We start from the raw sequence: 13,262 nt of genomic DNA, 5'->3' as shown, positions 1-13,262 counted from the left end.
GATCAGAGGACTTTGCTTCTGCACTTGGAAGTACTCTACATCCTAGTTCTAAATATTTGCACCCCTGTGATGGAATCACAATTCCCTTAAAATACAGTGGTACCTCGGGTTACATACGCTTCAAGTTACATACGCTTCAGGTTACAGACTCTGCTAACCCAGAAATATTACCTCAGGTTAAGAACTTTGCTTCAGGATGAGAACAGAAATCGTGCAGCAGCGGCACGGCGGCAGCAGGAGGCCCCATAACTAAAGTGGTGCTTCAGGTTAAGAACAGTTTGAGGTTAAGAACGGACCTCTGGAACGAATTAAGTACTTAACCCGAGGTACCACTGTATCATGCTAGTACAATTGAAGTAGCCTCAGCTACAGCACTTTGTTGGAGATTGAAGCCTTAAAATGAGGGCACTGGTTAATGTTTTGTTTACCTTTGGACTAAGTTTACATTTAAATGGAAATGAATCCCAACCTTCCCCAAAGGCTCAGGATGAATCAACATTTTGAGACGTCAGAATATGATAATGTAATAAATAATACACTCTTCCAAACATCACAGTGCTAAAGGCACAAACCATAATGCTGAAACCCCAAACCCTCAATGCAAAGCATGGGAAATCTGTCAAGTGCCAGTAAAAACCCACACTGATGTGGTCCAATCAGACACTTGCATTCTGCCTTCCCCACCCAGGCCAACATAACCCATAAGACTTGTACTTTTGCCACTGCCACTTTTTTGGCTTGCTCCCGAAAAACTGTGTCGCACTGCAGCCTCAAGATGGAACTAGATGTAATGCTACTCACACAAGTATTTATTTATTTATTTGGTTCCAGTAATGAAATGCCTCCCATAAAATATCTTGAAGAGGTTTCACAGCGAAGACAAAAAATAATAATCATCAAAACAATTCCATATGTACGCAAACAAATTCAAATCCAATACAGAAACAGGGTAGGATAAAAGGTTTGTTGAAAGAAAAAATGTATTTGCTAGGTGCCAAAAAGACAACAGAAGCAATGCCTGTCAAATCTGTAATGGGAGGGAATTCCAAAGCGGAGGCGCCACAATGCTAAAAGTCCAATTCTTTACATTTGTGCAGATGGTATCTGCAGGAGACTTCTTCAGGTGATTGCAGTGATGGATATAAGGGTTGAGATAATATTTTAGATATCCCTTAGCTCAGCAGCAAATTGGCAGCCAGTGTAACTACAGTCACAGCAGTGTGAATGGCATTTTCACCGCAGAGAAAATAGCAGGCAGGGGCCACTCCATGCTTCCTGTTTGCACTGGGAGTGAAGTTTCCATTTATGTTAAAATAAGTTTTCTTTCCAATGCAAACAGCAGGTGGGGAGGGGGAGGAATATGAGCCACATTGGAATGCCAGCCCTGGGCAAAAATTCAAAGCCTCCTTACCCAACCCCAGCCAGGGGTTTACTTATTAGAGACCCATTCATGAAATTGCTAATTGTGTGAATGGTATTGTGTCCAGTTCGGTCTCTAGGCAAATGCACACAAACACACCGAGTAGAAATGCAACACTGTTACGCGTTACCTGGTACAGCCTTGCTGCTGCACAGACAGGTGCAAGGCTTCACTGCCAGACTGTTTATTCCAAGCCAGGCCCTTCTACACCTCCACTATAAGTAGACACAAAAGTCTGCCACTTATGCTTCAGTGTGTGGCTGTACTCCAGAAAAAGCCAGTGGAGACAGGGAGGACAAGAAATGAACTTGTGGATGCTTACAGGGAAGGCACTGAAGAGCCTGTCCTGGTTAAATGGCTTGACTATGTGGGGCATCCAAGATTTCACCCTTAGTCTCTATGGAAAGCATGACTAAAAGGGAACCACTTTTAGGACAACCTGTTTAAGCATAAAAGGTAAAGGGACCCCTGACCATTAGGTCCAGTCGTGACTGACTCTGGGGTTGCGGTGCTCATCTCGCTTTACTGGCCGAAGGAGCCGGCATACAGCTTCCGGTTCATGTGGCCAGCATGACTAAGCCGCTTCTGGTGAACCAGAGCAGCACACGGAAACTCCGTTTACCTTCCTGCCGGAGCGGTACCTATTTATCTACTTGCACTTTGACGTGCTTTTGAACTGCTAGGTTGGCAGGAGCTGGGACCGAGCAACGGGAGCTCACCACGTCGCGGGGATTCGAACCGCCAACCTTCTGATCGGCAAGTCCTAGGCTCTGTGGTTTAACCCACAGCACCACCCGCGTCAAAAAAAGTTCTGTTAATTTCAGTGAAACCCACTTTTAAAGTATCTACACTGTCAGTATATTTCTAATACACAAAAATGCTATGTTCCTTGAAACTGAGCTTCTTTAAAAAAATGAAATTATCCAAGTGCATTCACAATACATTCAGAACACAATAGAAGCTAACAGACCAGAGCAGAAGCAAAGCATCGGTTTTTTACTGAATATAGAAACAGTCAGAAACTGACATTAAATTAATAGAAAACAAGCACATTACTAGCCTTCTGTTTACATACACACATTTGAATTTTTTGCCTTGTTCAATTAAAGGGTTCCAACACAGAAACCTCAGGCCTAAGCTGCTATTAAAATAAAATCTAACCCTTTGGAATCATTTCATTCTTACACAATTCTTCACAGCCAGTCTCCAGAGGTGTTAATTTAGTCATGAAGCATCATTTTAAAAAAGCGAACCAGGACAAGTGATTAACAGCGGCATTTCTAAGCACACTTTCCTCAGTGGAAGCACCACCACTGAAAACAATGAGAATGTATCCTGAATAAACATGCATAGAATTACATGGCACATCTATCATTATTCTTGCGTAACTGGGCATGTGAGATAGGAGACAGGCAGATTACAACTGCTACAACCAGCAACTGCTTACAGAAAGTCAAAATTGGATTATTAATCATAATATTTAATTACAGACGGATGGCACCTTTCCCTACTAATTGTAAAGGGTAATATAGGAAGCCCCATGCACATACATCTGTACCCACATAGGCCCCCCTCAGAATGAAGCCAAACACATAGTAGCAGGGGTGCATGTTTGGGAGATGCAGATGTGCTTAGGGGCAGGGCCAACAGTATGAATTCTCACTACCCCCCTTATGCATTCAGTACCCATTGGTACCATATGCCTGAATAAGTCTAGTCAGTCTCCTCCTTCTGTGCAATCTGCAGACTGGATCTTAGTTTACTTTTAGGTCAGCTCCTTCTAACAGGTATCTGAAGTCAAATGTTAAATAGTGAAAACCACAGAAGAGGATCATTACAAGATAACCAGTCAACCAACAAAAACCATGGTTGTGGAGCTAAAGATTTCTTAAACATTATCAAGTACTTTTCTTCTGTATAAATATTTTTAAATGGTACAAGAAAGGTATCTGAACATGGAGATTGCAATCCATGATAGTAATTCTGGGTATATACCTATATGGTGCCTAAATGTTTTAACCCATGGAGCAAACAGCAGCAGTTGGGAAAGGAAAATTTGGGGAAACAGCAGGCATGGAATAGTTAACTACCTCTTCCCACAGCACAACCTTGATCCAATCTTCAGCCTCTCAACTGGCATTCTGATCTTTAAACACACATGTCCCATGGCACATCTACTTTGGCAATAATAGGCAATACTTTGACTAATAGTAGGGAAGCTACAATATAAGCACTTGGAGCAGGATTCAACTTACCCATTCTGCTAGTGGAAGCCAGTGTAAGGACTCCTGCTAGCACAATGGAGCTTCCCCCACCCATTGGGTTGGGAGAACCCCCAAAACAACTCATGGGGGGGGGAGAAAAGGGTGACCATTCCATTGGGCAAGCAGAAAGATCATCATTAATATTCCAATTGTGACATTCAAAAGATTGTGCTGACGGATCAGTCTCGTAAGTGCTACACTGAACGATCTTTAATTACAGAAGTTGCAGTAAGAAAGAAGAAGCACTTTTGAATGAAAAGTTGGGAACGAGAATACAAGTCACTTTAAAACTAAGTGTTCCCATTTCATGGGGACATAAACTGCACTATGATGTAGTAATCAGCCCCAAAATAAATTCAGAGAAACAGATATCTTAGCCAGTGATAGGAAAAACAATTGAGACTCCCGCTGCACCTTAAAAGCAAACAAATTTTAGGGCAGGTATATTTTTAATAGTTACAAAAGAGGCTCCAAAGCCTAGCCTCAAAATATAAATTAGTTAAATGAGAAAGGTTTGAGGGGCTGGGGAACCAGAACATTCAACCAGCTGAGGCACTGCATTAGAAGCTAAAAACCACTTATCTGCTTAAAGGGTAACACAAATGCAATTTTGCACTGTCATCTCATTGGGCTGAAAGGGTATGTGCAACGATGCTGAACTAAAAATATGTCTGAGTGACATTTTTCAGTCAGGTCAGCAAGCCCAGAATATAAAGAACACAGTGGCAACAAAGGCAATTTGCCTCTGACAAGAGTTTAACGTGCGAGTGACTACTTTCTTTTGATGTACGCTGCAGCCACCTCATGTTCCAAGAACCAATAATTTAGTTGTCATATTAAGGAGCAGCACTTTCCCAACAGGAGTTCAAACATAAATTAAAAGCAGTCACCCCTTCCGGGACTTACTTGCACCCATCAGTCTTCATAGCAGTTATCTGGCATTTGCTGCACATTTAAATGGCAAGCACTGTACGAATGCGTAAAGTGAAGGGCATCTGTTATGTTACAACAATCTAAGTGCCTAAAGGCAAAACAATTTCTTCCCCCAAACGTGGCAATATGCATTTGCAATGAATATATTGTTATCATTTCAGAGCGGGGGCAGGAGAGGAATATAGCTTCCTTTTATCATGCACTGCATTTTATTGTGCATTATATCACTTTACATAGGTTAGAGGAGCATAGCATTTAATGAAGCTGGGATGCATCTTTGTTAAGCCAAGGAAAATATTTTAATAAGCAACTTGTAACCTAAGTAACTCTTCCCCACCTACTTTATTATTGATTACACTAATTACTTGCAGCACACACATAAGGATCCCAGATAACTTGTTTTTCCTCTCGGTTGAAGAGAAAAAATATTTTCAATAAAGCTCATCAGATGAATCACATGAATAATGAGCTTTTATTTTAGCTCTCTGAACATTATTTAGTTGAGGCCAATACTGCCTCTAGGTGCAAAGCAAATGACATACTCCAACTTAATATTCCCTTAAGTCAAGCATAGGAAACCTCTGGCTCTCCAAATGTTTTGATGTACTACAAATCCCATCATTGCTTGCTACTAAACATGCTGGCTGGGGCTGATGGGAGTTAGAGTCAAACAACATCTGGTAGGCCACAGGTTCCCCATCCTGGATTATGTGATTAGGATTGGCATGCTGTATTTTATTAATTACATAATTGAGAGTCCCATGGACTGCAAGAAGATCAAACCTATCCATTCTGAAGGAAATCAGCCCTGAGAGCTCACTGGAAGGACAGATCCTGAAGCTGAGGCTCCAATATTTTGGCCACCTCATGAGAAGAGAAGACTCCCTGGAAAAGACCCTGATGTTGGGAAAGATTGAGGGCATAAGGAGAAGGGGACGACAGAGGACGAGATGGTTGGACAGTGTTCTCGAAGCTACCAACATGAGTTTGACCAAACTGCGGGAGGCAGTGGAAGATAGGAGTGCCTGGTGTGCTCTGGTTCATGGGGTCACAAAGAGTCGGACATGACTAAACGACTAAACAACAACAACATAGCACCTTGGAGACATTTGGGTGTAAGGGGAGTTTAAAAAATGTCAATACCTACATCGGCATGTGGTCTTCATGGCCAGTCTTCAGGCCAGCAGCAACAGCATAAGGACACAGTGACCACCAGTCTCTCACTTATTCAGGCAGACAGAATTAGCATGTGGTCACAATGGCCAGTGTTCAGATCAGCAGCATCACCAAGGTCACAATTGTCAGTCTTTCTCCATCAGGCATAAAGATACATTGGCCAGTCTCCCTGAGAAAACCTGAATTGTCCTTTATCTGAATATAAGAGTGCCAAAGCTCTCACACCTAGTTCAGATCGCCTCAGTTCTTGCACCACTGGCACCCACTCTGCGCGCTTTATGTGAAGTAGCTGCCAAATGCGTAGCCAGATAGCTTAAGGACTGCTGCAAACCACCTTTGGATATGTACTGGGCTACCAAAAAAAAAAGTTATGCATACAGTGGATCACTCCAAGCTGCAGCTGGCATGCAAATAAATTGGAATTTGCCATCACACCATTGGAGAGCCATCTGTATCAATCCTAAATTGTAGTGCCCTAACGAGATGGAACTTACTTAGGGAGCAGATTTGTAGAAACTGCCCATGTAGATACACCCGGTTAATGTGTCTCTCAGCTCTCCACAAATGCCACTGCAATTAAAAGATGAGATGCTAACAAAATCTAAAGCAGGGGTTGTCAGTGCCATGCCTCTGAGTGCACATGCACCCACAAAGGCCTTCCATGGAGCCACAGGTTCCCCTCCCCTTATCCTACCGAAATTAGGCTTGTAGCCAATATAACCAGTATGGTATGTGCTTGGCTGCAGTCGGTATGGTGCGCACAACCGTTTTTCTGGTTTGCAAATGTGTCGGGCCCAAAAAGTTTGGTGACCCCAGGTCTAAAGTGCAACCCAGCAGTCCTGGCATGGAACCCTGTGGGAAGCGGGTCAGGAACTGAGGAAACGGAAGGATGTGAAGGCAGATGGGCCCTCCCCCTACCAACCAAGACACAGGTGGACTGAATGCCCCTTAGCACAGGACACTCAGTAAACTATGCTGAATTGAGGGAGTACCTGCTTTTCCTACTTACCCCATCATTTCCAGCTGATTTGGGAACAGCTGCTGATCTGTTTTGATATGGTTTTAGGAGGGCTTTTAGGTATCCAGTTCAGTTTCCTTTTCTAATGCCAGTGTTAGCCCAGGGATTGAAGTTAACAATTCCTTGTGGGAACAGTATATTGCAAGTTCTTAAAGAAATGGGAGTGCCTGATCACCTCATCTGCCTCCTGAGAAATCTCTATGTGGGACAAGAAGCTACAGTTATAACTGGATATGGAACAACTGATTGGTTCAAAATTGGGAAAGGAGTACAACAAGGCTGTATATTGTCTCCCTGCTTATTTAACTTATATGCAGAATTCATCATGTGAAAGGCTGGACTGGATGAATCCCAAGCCGGAATTAAGATTGCCGGAAGAAATATCAACAACCTCAGATATGCAGATGACACAACATTGATGGCAGAAAGTGAGGAGGAATTAAAGAACCTTTTAATGAGGGTGAAAGAAGAGCGCGCAAAATATGGTTTGAAGCTCAACATAAAAAAAACTAAGATCATGGCCACTGGTCCCATCACCTCCTGGCAAATAGAAGGGGAAGAAATGGAGGCAGTGAGAGATTTTACTTTCTTGGGCTCCATGATCACTGCAGATGGTGACAGCAGTTACGAAATTAAAAGACGCCTGCTTCTTGGGAGAAAAGTGATGACAAACCTAGACAGCATCTTAAATAGCAGAGACAACACCTTGCCAACAAAGGTCCATATAGTTAAAGCTATGGTTTTCCCAGTAGTGATGTGTGGAAGTGAGAGCTGGACCATAAAGAAGGCTGATCGCCGAAGAATTGATGCTTTTGAATTATGGTGCTGGAGGAGACTCTTGAGAGTCCCATGGACTGAAAGATCACATGGACTGCAAGTTTGACCAAACTGCAGGAGGCAGTGGAAGACAGGAGTGCCTGGCATGCTCTGGTCCACTGGGTTACGAAGAGTTGGACACAACTAAACGACTAAACAACAACAACATTAGCATATTTACCAATGTAACAAATAGTTGGTTATTATACAGGGTTGGGAGTAGAAAAGACAACCCAGGAAGCTGATCTTAAAAGCATTTGAGAAAAACTGGCTCAGACATGGCTGGTAAAATGAGAGGCAGGTGGTGGGGAAGAGAGGAAACTCTCACAGGGAATCAAACTAATCGCTTTACTGGTACCTAGCAAAAAATAATACACAATTTCAAAACAGGAAAACACTTAGTAAGGAATTTCTGCTGGGCAAATTTCATTGACCTCTGTATCTAATTGGTCTTTAAACCTGATTAGACCAACCTTTTTTCTTTTCTTTTCTTTTTTTTACAACTAGGGAATAATTGGATCAACCTTTTATTAACAAAGAAAACCAAGGGAATAATTAGTTTAAAGACAGAAGAGCATGTGTAGAATATGTGTTGGGCTTTTTGCACGAAAGCCAAGCAAATTCCTCTCTAAAAGTGATACCATAAGATACAGAATGAAAAACTTGAGTCAATGGGCTTGAATAGCAAAACTATATGTGGGATACATTAAAGATACCATTATACCCTATGATGAAATATACCCTTTCACTGAAATGTTTGTGTTTTTTGAAAGTGAGGTCAAAGATTAATGCAAAAAAGGTGGGGGGTTACTGCTCAATAGGAGAGTGCAATCTTCACTTTGGAAGCAAACCACCTATGAATTCTCTGACTCATGACATTCCCAGAATCCCCATTATACAGGGGACAGTTATCTGAGGGCATGCATGGTATAAAATGAGATTGCTTAATACAATGTAATAGCTCAGCAGCTTCGTACATGGAATTAACCTTGCTCCTTAACTGCTGCCTCTGCCCATTTGGAGCTCATCTCAAAATTTTAAAAGAAAGATGAGAACGAAACAGATCCCCTTTGGTGAAGAGGGAAGAAAAGCTCTGCATGCTACCAAGCGGATGACTTCTTTTAAGAGGCAAAGAAGCTTCCATTTCTGATATTACCCAAAAACACTTTAAAATAGTGAGCATAAAACTAAAGCAATTCAGCATGGAAGAGAAAAGAGAGAGATGAACATTACCTGCTGCTCCTCCATACAAGCTTTTAACATAATTTCAGCTGATTTTTGTCTCCTTTTTCAAACACACCTAAAGAGAAGGCCTAATTTTCTGTGAATATCCTATGCTGATTTGAAGGGTCTCATTCGTGTAAGTGATTAAAGCCCATAAGCTAGCTGGTGCTTAGTTTCTCCAGCTGAAATATCCTCAGTTTATCCAGTAATCTAAAATACACATAATGTGCATACAAATTGCTGTGTGCATGCATGAAGGGACATTTCATGAGCCATAACAATCGCCATGACTCAAAGTCACCCTGCTATATATGGGTACAGCCGTAGGACTGCAACCTGTTCTTCTGAATTGCATCCAGACTTAAATCTTTGAGGTTTTTCACAATCAAGCATGGTGTAAATTTTATGAAATAAATAAAAACTGCAGCCAAAAATACAACCATTAATGATAAAAAGTAAGAGCAGCCCCACTGGACCATCCAAAAAGGTCAATTCAATCTTGCTTTCAACTTCCCACAGTGCATACCCAGATTCTTCTGGAAGCCCAGAAGTGGAGCTTGAAGGCAGTAGCTATCTCCTTCTGATATTCCTCAGTGGTATACTACTGCCATCTGGAGATTCCGCACAGCCATAGTGGCTGCCATTGGTAGACCTCTCCTCCATACATTTGGTCGAATTCCCTTTTAAATCTATCTAAACAAAGGCCATCTCCACAACTTGCGGCAGTAAATTAGCTAAAACAATGATGCACTGTGAGAAGTGGTCTTCTCTCCTCACTCCTGTGCCTCCCCACCAAAAACAATCCTGACTCTGTCAAAAACCAGCCCTCATTTGAAAGATATATCCAGTCAGCACAGCTAGATATTTAGAACACTGTGTTTATGATATTGTACACCGTGTCTGCATTTCAGTGTTGTGGAGTCACATAAGATTGTTTGAATATTACTGTATATTCCAAAAGCCATAGGCCTTAAGACTCATTATTGGTAATAAATAAATAAAAATCATATCCATGTTGTAGAAATACATGGTGTTTATTTACTAGCTTGACTTCATTTATTCTTTTGCATCTTATGATTCTATGGTCAATCCATTTCATTAGCTGAGCACAAGGAATTATATGTGAGAAACTTCTCTTTATCCATTCAAATCAAATTTATTAAAAACGGTCACAGACCAGATTAACTCGTACAGCTAGTCAGCACAGCATAACACTGGAAAAAACAAAGGACAATTTCAATACAGATTAGGCCATAACAGCAATTTAAAATTAGACAGCGTAAATAAAATTAAGTATTTGCCTTCGCCTGCATATTGGCATTGGAAAGCTCTTGTTTCCTGCGCCTAATAGCGGCTACACAGAATTTGGCAACATTGATCGTAATTTCAGGGACCTTATCTTCTACCAAGGCTCTCATACGTTGGAGTTCTGGTTCATTTTTAAGCTTTTGTAGAACTGGGGCAATAAAGGTCAGGCGTAGGTCCTCGTAGTAACTACAGTGCAGCAATACATGCAGATTTGTTTCCACTTCCGATGAGCCACATGGGCAAACACGTGACTCATATGGTTTGCCCTCATATCTGCCTAGCAGCAGGGCAGAGGGCAGAACGTTAAATCTGGCCAGGGTAAAGGAGTGTCTGTACTTAGGTATTTGTAAATCAGCCAGATAATTTGCGGGTGAGAACCCTCTCCCAAAGTCTCTAATTGTGGCATATTTATCCATTTTGCCCATATGACATTGCAGTTCTATGTCCCTAATGCGTTGAAGCACTTGACTTCTGGCTCTCTCATATCCTGCCGCTATCAAGATCTGTGGGGAGAATCCCAAGCTTCTTATCTTTTCAAACAGGGAAGCTTTCCAGGTAGAATGAAAGGTGTCTAAGAGTGTTAAAGGAGCCAAACCGGCCGGGAAAAAAATAAGTTTTAACCAGTAGTGTATCTTTAGAATCCACAACCGCGCGTTAACGGGTGGTTGTCCAACTTCTAAGCGGACAGCTATATTAGATACACAGGGGGGGATCCCCAATAAACACCGATAGAATTTTGTTTGAAATGCCTCCATAGGCGCAAAATTTTTAAAACTGCAAACCTGGGATCCATAAGTGAGTTGTGGGAGTATTTTTGCAGCAAAAACCTGGGAGGCCGCCGGAACGTATTTACCCCCTTTCCCGTGAAAAAATCTTGTAAGGGCTTTATTGGCCCTTCCTGCATTGGCAATGGCGTTTTTCATCTGTTGGTGCCACGAGACCCTTTCCTGAAAAGTTATTCCCAGGTATTTGAAAGTTGCTACCTGGTCAATAGGTTGACCATTAATTCTCCATATGTGTTTCCTTCTTTTCTTTGAAAACACCATAATTTTAGATTTGCTGTAATTTATTGATAGTTGTTCCGCTTGACAATAGTCAGCAAGTGATCTCAAAAGCTTCCTCAAGCCAACGCAGGAAAAGGAGAGTAGGGCTGCGTCGTCCGCATACAGAAGCACCGGGAGGGGCATACCTGCCAGATTGGGAGGGTGGGCATTTTCTTTTGCCATATTTACTGCTAGAGAGTTGATATAAAAATTAAATAGCGTTGGTGCGAGGACACATCCTTGTTTAACCCCATAGTGCGTTTGAATTTCTTTAGTTAGATGGCCTGACCGATCGCATCTTACCCTCACCCTGGTGTTTTCATATAGACCACGGATAAGACATAATAAGCGTTTATCTATGTTTGTAGCGCCAAGCTTTTCCCAGAGTCTGTCCCTTGGTATTAGATCAAAAGCCGATTTAAAATCCACAAAAGCTGCATATAAAGACCCCCCTTTTCTAGAGTATTTGTCTGCCAGGTGTTGAAGGATAAGGGCCTGGTCTATAGTTGAACGCTTTGCTCTAAAACCTGCTTGTGCTTCTGATAGAATATGCTCTCTTTCCATCCACTCCACTAATTTATCACATAAATGAGCAGCGTATAGTTTACTAATAATACTTAATAGACTGATTGGTCTGTAGTTAGCTGGCTCAGTTCTGCTTCCTTTCTTGAATATTGGAATGATGATGGCTAAACCCCAGTCCTCGGGGATAATAGCCGTTTGATTTATACTAGTGAACAAGGCGGCTAGCACAGGGGCCCACCATTCAACATTTGCCTTAAGAATTTCTGGTGGGATATTGTCAGCACCCGGGGCTTTCCCTGATTTAAGAGATTGAATAAGGCCAGTAATTTCTTCTGTGGTTACAGGGGGCCATTCCTTGCCAAATTCACTTGAAGCAGGAAGCAGAACTGGGACCAGCTGATTTGATGAATATAATGAGAGGAAATAGGCCTCCCATGCTCCAGCGGGTATAGAGTATTCGACTTCGATCGGGGAGTCTCTCCAGCCCTTTGCGATTGTTTTCCAAAACGTGGCAGAATCTTTCCTTCGGGAGGCCTCCACTAGGCACTGCCATTCCTCCCTTTGTGACTGGAGCTTTTTCCTGTAAATCAAAGCTTTATAACTGCGTTTTAACTCAAACCAGTCTAATGGAAGCGAAGGTAAGTTCGCTGATCTATAGTTCCTGTACTTGTCCAGCAGGAGGCGTTTCATAGCCATGCATTCTTGGTCAAACCAAGGTTTGGATTTATTAGAGTGTAGAGATTGCCATGGCGTTTTTTTGTTGGTCAGATAAGGTTGTAGAGACGAAATCAGTTCCCGGAACATGTCTAATCTAGCCTCAGGAGTTGAGGAATTAACGAGGTTCTCCTTTTTAGCAAGAAAAGTATCTGAGTGAAGTCTTTCCGATATTTCATCACTCAATTTGCTGGACCATTTAATACGTGAATATCTTAGCTCCATGTTTTCGAAACATGGGGCTACAAGTTTATCAGAGCAGAATAGATCTTTTCTTACATCCAGTATTAAACAGAGCGGTAGATGGTCGCTGTCAACCCTCTCCACCACTTTACATTCCCGTGCTCTGCTCAAAAGGTTAGATGACACCAGGATGTAATCGATAGTGGAGGCTCCCATGTTGGATATAAATGTAAATTCCCCACTGGGTTCTCTGTCGACACGACCATTTAATACAGTCAGATCCAGATTGTTGGAAAAACGTAGGAGGCATAGGCCTGCGTAGTTGCAGCCCTTGTCTTTTGAGAGCCTTGGGGGAATAGAAAGGGCTTCTTCAGAAATGGGAGGTACGTCATGGAAATGAGCATATAACGCTTCGTCTGATTGGCCAATTCTGGCATTTAAATCTCCAGCCAGCAGCACTGCCGCTGCAGGAGTTTGATTCATTAGCTCATCGACATATGATTCTAGTCTATGCCAGATATTTTTGATAAGCTGCTTGCCTCTTTGGGGAGGGGCATATATATTAATCAATAGAAGTGTGCAATATCTGCATTTCATTAATAATGCCATGGCCACACTGCTCAGAGGCTCCAGCTCGA

At 42.2% G+C, this 13,262-nt stretch overlaps 1 protein-coding gene across 5 annotated transcripts in view; it reads right to left on the bottom strand.

The window, feature by feature from the left end:
- CHID1 (chitinase domain containing 1) overlaps positions 1–13,262 on the bottom strand; it is a 106,399-nt gene that overhangs the window by 54,739 nt on the left and 38,398 nt on the right. The gene's annotated exons all lie outside the window — the stretch shown is intronic.

The sequence above is a fragment of the Podarcis raffonei genome, chromosome 1, assembly GCF_027172205.1.
Source record: "Podarcis raffonei isolate rPodRaf1 chromosome 1, rPodRaf1.pri, whole genome shotgun sequence".
In the NCBI taxonomy this organism is placed as follows: domain Eukaryota; kingdom Metazoa; phylum Chordata; class Lepidosauria; order Squamata; family Lacertidae; genus Podarcis; species Podarcis raffonei.
Note: the sequence above shows the minus strand (reverse complement) of the source record. Positions and strands in the feature narration are given on the sequence as shown.